This window comes from Pteropus vampyrus, unplaced genomic scaffold (assembly GCF_000151845.1).
Source record: "Pteropus vampyrus isolate Shadow unplaced genomic scaffold, Pvam_2.0 Scaffold322, whole genome shotgun sequence".
In the NCBI taxonomy this organism is placed as follows: Eukaryota; Metazoa; Chordata; class Mammalia; order Chiroptera; family Pteropodidae; genus Pteropus; species Pteropus vampyrus.
In genome coordinates this window covers 1,587,533-1,594,120 of record NW_011889103.1, presented here as the reverse complement: position 1 = coordinate 1,594,120, position 6,588 = coordinate 1,587,533, and the positions used below count along the sequence as shown (strand labels likewise).

Genomic DNA, 6,588 nt, shown 5'->3' with positions numbered 1-6,588 from the left:
CAACTACAGGTTGACCCTCGAATAATGTGGGTGTGAACTGCATGGGGTCAGTTGAACTGTGCAGGTCCGTTGAAAACAATTTGCATGTAAATGGGTCCGTGCAGTTCCCACCTACATTGTTCAAGGATCAGCTATACACCTATATCTTTAGCAACATTTTATTGTAGCATCAATAAAATTCCTTAGTCACATGTTGGATTAACTTGTATTAAATTCAAGGCACAGAGCTGGCAATAGTTTATATTTGTATTTTGCAAGGCATTCAGTTTAGGTTTTAAATCAGCTTTCACTGATTTCTGTTCTAGATAAAGAAATTCTCAAAAAGTATGAATAAAACAAATACTGAGGCAAAATTATTTTTATTAAACATTCCGGAATTAACATAACCCCCGTCAAAGGAATGTGGTTCTCTTCAAATTTTGTCACTCTGGGAGGCCCTGTACTTAGCAGTGCTGCCATTTGCTCAGAATAGTCTTAGGATTCCTCTTTTGAATCTGTCCCTTCTTTCAATCTCCACAGTTGTACCAGATCTTTGTATTTTGAGGGTTAGATGTTTTGGGAAACAGATAAAAGCAGTTGGAAACCCAGTGTCACACTGAGTTAACCCATTTTGATTCACAAACAACATGTGGCAATAAATTAACAATACTGTTTTTTTGTGTGTGACTCACGTAAACTATCTCTGAGGTTAGTTCTTAGAGAGCCATACATGTTTTGAGCAGAGGTGATCCTCAGAGCCCCAGGCGTGGAATACAGGAGACAGCAGGAGACAGGAGACTGAGGTTCTTGGTTATGTTTTTCTCCTGACTCTGTGGCCTCGGTAAGTCATTCTCATTTGGTATTAAACTAGATAATCTGCAGGTAGCTTCCAGTGCTAAAGGTCTATGAGTATGTAAGTGCTGGCATGTTTGTTATTTAAATAGGTCTCATTATAGTAAACTTGTATTCCTTAAAGAACTAAATGTGGGTGTGCTGCCTTGTGTGTCTGTTAGTTTGTACAAAGAATCTATTTATGGAGTAGCCACTGAGCCAAGAAGAAAATGGTGCAAAGAAGGAAAGAAACCATTCTGGATCCACTGTTCATCTTTTACTAAATTTTCAATAAAGGATTGGCTCCTGTCCCAAATGAGATCTGGGATATGAAAGCCGTGTAGCCTAACAGGTAATGATTCCTGGGGAAGGTCCCCAACAAATGTCTTGTACTGTAAACTAATGGGGGTCACCTTTTCTCTCTTGTAGGCATCCAGGCTGGAGAAGCAGAACAGCACACCTGAAAGTGACTATGACAACACTCCCAATGACACGGACCCAGATGACATGGGGTACATCTGCAGGAAGGATGTACCGGGGGTTGGGCTCTTAAACCAGAGACCTAGCAGGCCGTGGTTAGGAGGTGCAGTTCATCACCTGCACCCCTTTTATCTATTTTCAGACCCATAAGATCTTAAAATATTAAGGCATAAGTTCATAGTTCACACCTCTTCTCATTTCACATTATTGCCACAGGGGACTTTTTTTCTTTTATCGACATACTATACACATGTCTCGGTCTCTGTAATGCACTTAAAATCAGTACTTCCCTTTAGTCGATGTTAGGTTAAATTCTGCATTTGTACCCCAAGGAACTGGCTCAATTAGGAATGGATTTATAATGACACACCTTCCCTCTTCCAGTTTTTCTCTTCCTTTCTCCATCTTTACCCTTTCTACGGGAGTCATATTTTCCAGCCCTATAGTAGAATAAAAGCCTCCATATGAGTTGTGGCTGCCTGTTGATGAAACAGCCTTACCATGAGTCTCCTGCCAGACAGGATAAAGGAAACCACAAAAGCAGCATACTTGTGCACTCAGCAAATGCACATGCAGTGGCTCGTAGAAGCAGAGAAGCAGCTGATAAACACCTGTTGCATTTAACCACTTCTTTAATATTCACAGGTCAAGCAGGAAGGGAAGGCAGAGGAGTATGGTGTGGCAAGGTGATGGCTCAGTACCAGATACGGCAGACCCCCTAATGGCCCCAAGCCCCATTCTCCCCAGCACCGAAGACGTCATCCGGAAAACCGAGCAGATCACCAAAAACATACAGGAGCTCTTAAGAGCTGCCCAAGAAAATAAACACGACAGGTAAGGGGGCTTGAAAATTCTGCCTGGGAGAATGTATGTACATGCTCTGAAGAGATGCTGCTCCAGTTATGAACAGGGATTTTTTTTTCAGTATGCTGATTTTAAAAGTTTTTGAACATTGCAGGTTTACGTAACAGGCTCAAGAACAAACTTTTAAATTTGGGGGGTTTTTTACATCGTATTTTCAATTTCATCTTGTTATGAAGTGCTCTGAAAATAAATGTCTCTTGAAATAGAATTGCAGTGTAGTTGGGGTAGTGATATTCCTAGTTCTAGATGCAGAGGGCAGAGAAGCTACCTGAGAACTTGTAGTTGATTCTTTCCACCACTGCTGCTGCCTGTGATCTCCTTAGCTAGGAAGAAGTTTGCTGACAGAAAGTATCCTGAAATGAACCTGATTTCTTATCTGTCTTTTGTGTGCGTATGTGCTTACATATGTGTGAACATCTAAAAAACAAGCAGTTTACAAATAAAAGTTGATCAAATCACTACCCTGGTAACTCTGCTCATGAAAAAAGAGTCTGCTCACTCCGAGCAGAACCATATCCAGCAGTGTTACTTCTTACCATAGGAAGGGGACTGGCTCTTGTTCTAACTCTTTTGTCCTCTAAGAACTTTGGGTAAGCTGTTAACTGTCCTGGGCGTTGTCCTAGTTTCATGTGGCTGGCCTAATCTGGACACACTCGTGAAACATCGTTTAACATCATACTATCAAGTTTAAGAAAGTGACAGAGTTTGATCAAAACCCAAGAACAATCTCATTCTTTTCATTAGGTCAGCAGAGTTTAGGGCCCTCAGTGAAGAACTTCTCATTTCGTGCCTTGCACAAACAAAAGTTGTTCAAGGACCGCAGTACTGCTCCTTCTTTCTCCTCTCTGTTCTTTCCATGTAAAGATGCACTGGTCTCTTTCGCGTTCTTCGCATTCCTGTCCCTGCCATGCTAACCTTCCTTTTACTGTCTTTTCTCTTTTTTTATACAACTCAGACTTCTCCCAGTATCATTATTTCCCACTGGGTAGGAAAGGAAGAGTTAATGTTTATTGAAGAATAAGAGTCTTCATGGCTGGACCATTAGAGGATCATCAGAGAAAAAGAGGGACCTGCACAATTTCTCAGCTTCCAGGAAAATGATAGAACTATTTATCGCCCTCCTTACACAGGCATCCTCTTTATCATGCACCTTTCATGCATCACATGCTACAGGTGTTTAGTTCCTCTGCTCAATACAACTCAGTCTTGGCAACAAGCAACTTCATTATCTTATTACTAGAGCAAAATATTTCAGCTTTACCAGTACAGTCTTTAATCTTGATACCAGATGAACTCCTTTCCTGGTGTTCTCTCGCCATTGAACAATGTGCTTTACTTTTCATTTCCTCCAATTTAGAAGTGCTATGCTTATGTTTCAAACTAAAAAAAAAAAAAAAAATGTGCTTATGTAGCATTGTTCTCTTTGATAGTTGTCAAAAATATAAATATCTGCCCATTTCTGGCTTCAAAGATTGCGATATGGTGCTTGGTACAATTTGGGGAATTGAATTTTTTTTTAATGTACGATTTCATTTACAATATGATTTTTTTTTTTAAGACTGTGAAAGAATCAATCTCTCTCTCTCTCTCTCTCTCTCTCTCTCTCTCTCTCTCTCTCTCTCACGCGCGCGCACACACACGCACACACACACACAGAATTACACAGTTCAGGATTACTACATACTATGCACAAAAGGAAGGATAATTTGAAGTTGTGAACATGAACTCCCTCTGGTAGAGGAAGACTTTCCTAGTAACCTGTGTGTACTTTCTTTTATGGCTTACTGAAGACTTTCTAAAATATCTTGTAATGAATGATGTTTTGAGAGATATCCTTAGAAAAACTTTCTTCTCTATATAGCAGGGGGAAAGGATGAATCATATTTCTGAGTCAGACTGAAAACCCTACCCAGAAAACATAAAACTCTTCAGCGTGGTTCTCAGTTAATGTGATATTAATGGACATACTGGTTCAAGATACATTGATGTCCGATAGAGTGGTCGCCTTTTTCTCTTTCTGTCTGTGTGACCAGATGGGTTGTTGCCCTTTCACGTTTGTAAGTTAAATAACTCATGCATTGGCATTTTTGTTATTACATGGTATATGGTTCTAATTGCTCACAAAGGTAAAAGGATCTCCCTTTGAAGGCATTTTGGGATAATATAAACCATTTTCTTAAAATGTAATGGTTTTGTTAAAATGTAGGCAGTCTTCATTAAAATAGTTTTGATGCTGGTTTTCTTACGAGGTGAAGTACAGAGGTTGCTGATGACAGTCTACACAGAAGTCAACTTCAAGACTTAAAAAATTGGGAAAGAATGTCACTTGAGGGCTTTAAGTGCTAGGCTGGATGCTGAATGACATTCAGTTCTGTATCTTAGAAGGGAAATTTTAAAACACACCACGTGAGTCTTGTATAAGACTAAATCTCTACATTCACGCTGTATTTCTCAACACAATAAAATAAAAACAGGCCCCTAAAGTGCTTTTCCCATGTCCAGTTTCCCTCCTGGGCTCTGTGGGTCACCTCTAGAAGCAAAACCCAGGCCTGGTGGCAATTTAAGAACTGTCACTTAATACTATCTTCAATTTGTTTTTGTCTCTGCACCTTTTAACACATACTACTCAGGGCAGAACCTTAAAATTTTTAAGGTACAGCAAACATGCCCCATATGTTGCTTGTCACAGTACTAAGTATAAGAATTCTGAATGAAACCAATGTCTCAATTCTTCCAGTTCTCATCACCTAAGAAGTCAGAAACACCAGTCATCAGTGAAAAGAGGCTTGCTGTAAAAAAAGATGTGAATCTATTACCTCTCTGATTCTGGGAGAGGCCTATGGTGTGGCAGTGAGAGTTCTGGGCTCAGACGTTTTATGGCCAGGGTTAAGCTAAGCTCTCTTACCAACTGTAAGACTTTGGACAAGTTCTCCATCTCTCCAGGACTCAGTTTCTTCATTTGAAAAATAGGTTTGTTAGTAGTACCAACCTCATGGGGCCGCTGGGAGAATTACATGAATTTCTGCGAAGCACTGAGAAGGGAACCTGGCATGTAGCCAGTGCTCCCTTCTCATGCTGTCATCTTAGGGGCCCTTAAGGAGGCCATGTGACCTAGAAGAAAGGATGAGGACAGGTAAATTTAATGTGCTTTGTCTTTTTTGAGTTTGTCAACAAACAAAATGTTGACTGAGCTTGTAGCATTTTATTACGAAGTTACGGCGACCTCATGAGGAAGTGGTAGATAAGTGTTTGAACAAGTATATGAAGCTGACCCCAGTGTTTCCTCATTATTCAAAGTAAAACTTTTGACACCCCAATTCAAATGCATTGAATGGAAGGAATTTAGAAGTGTCTATTGGTTAAAAGACATGTGGGTGTCGAGGTGTAGGCTCCATTTCGAAGGAATATATTTCAGTCCTTTGTTTTTAACTTCTGGGGCCTCTTTGCATGGAAATCCCTGTTTCACTTTCGAGAAATTGGGAAGATGAAACACATGAGAAATAAATGTCCAAGTTGAGGAGGAGTGAGTATCATTATAGATTAACTGTTTTGCGGCCTCACCTGGCTAGTAGTGTATGATGCCTGTGTTTCATACTTGGAGACTTTTTATCAGATTGAATAAACTTTCAAAAAAACATGGGACCCTGCTTTAAAACCAAGTGCCTTCTGTTTGTGTGGGATCCACAGCAGGCTGGCTGTGGCCTTAATTCTTTCATTCAGAACACATCAATGGAACCTGTGTTAGCCCCTGAATGTTCTCTGTCTCTGAATTATTTTTACTGTCTTTGAATAACCCCTTCAATATTTTTGCAGTTATATTCCCTGCTCGGAGAGGATACATGTAGCTGTTACAGAAATGGCAGCATTGTTCCCCAAAGTAAGTCACTTCCTACTTGCTTGGTTCAGATCCTTTTAAATGAACTGCAAGAAATTTCTTTATGACTTTCACATCATCTTAATTTTGTTGTAGCACAGAGTCTTAAATATGCGAATAGTCATATGTCATATAGGGCATTGAAACATTTTTCTTCTACATGGATATTGGTTTTAATAAGACAATAATGTCAGAGCCCAAAAAGCAAAGCATTAATAGAATAAAAATTTATCTGGAATATTTCACCCAAGTGGATTAATGTTAATTAATATTAATTAATATTAATTAAAAACTGCCTCAGAATAGCACATACTACTAAAACGACACTTCACGCACTTTGACCTTTGAGTTAGAGTGCTCGAGCATCTCTCAAACTGTGGTTTGCAATGCTTTCAAGTGTTCTGAGCACCTCCTTTGAAAAAGTGCCAAAAATAGCTGTTCACTGGGGAATCGGCTAAATTGTTTTCAGAGGAATGCTTATCTCTGCTCTTGGATGTCCACCCTGCAGTTCATGGTGAACAGCTGTGTTTTCTGTTTAGAAGCCCAAGTCTGACATGTTG

General features: G+C 39.7%; 1 long non-coding RNA gene across 1 annotated transcript in view; it reads left to right on the top strand.

The window, feature by feature from the left end:
- The window catches only part of LOC105303964, a 6,081-nt gene extending 4,055 nt beyond the window's left edge, over positions 1 to 2,026 (top strand). Inside the window, exons 2-3 of the long non-coding RNA XR_002776751.1 lie at positions 10 to 1,322; positions 1,936 to 2,026. This is a non-coding gene — a long non-coding RNA (uncharacterized LOC105303964). The remainder of the gene's footprint in view (positions 1 to 9; positions 1,323 to 1,935) is intronic.
- The last annotated feature ends 4,562 nt before the right edge of the window (positions 2,027 to 6,588 follow it).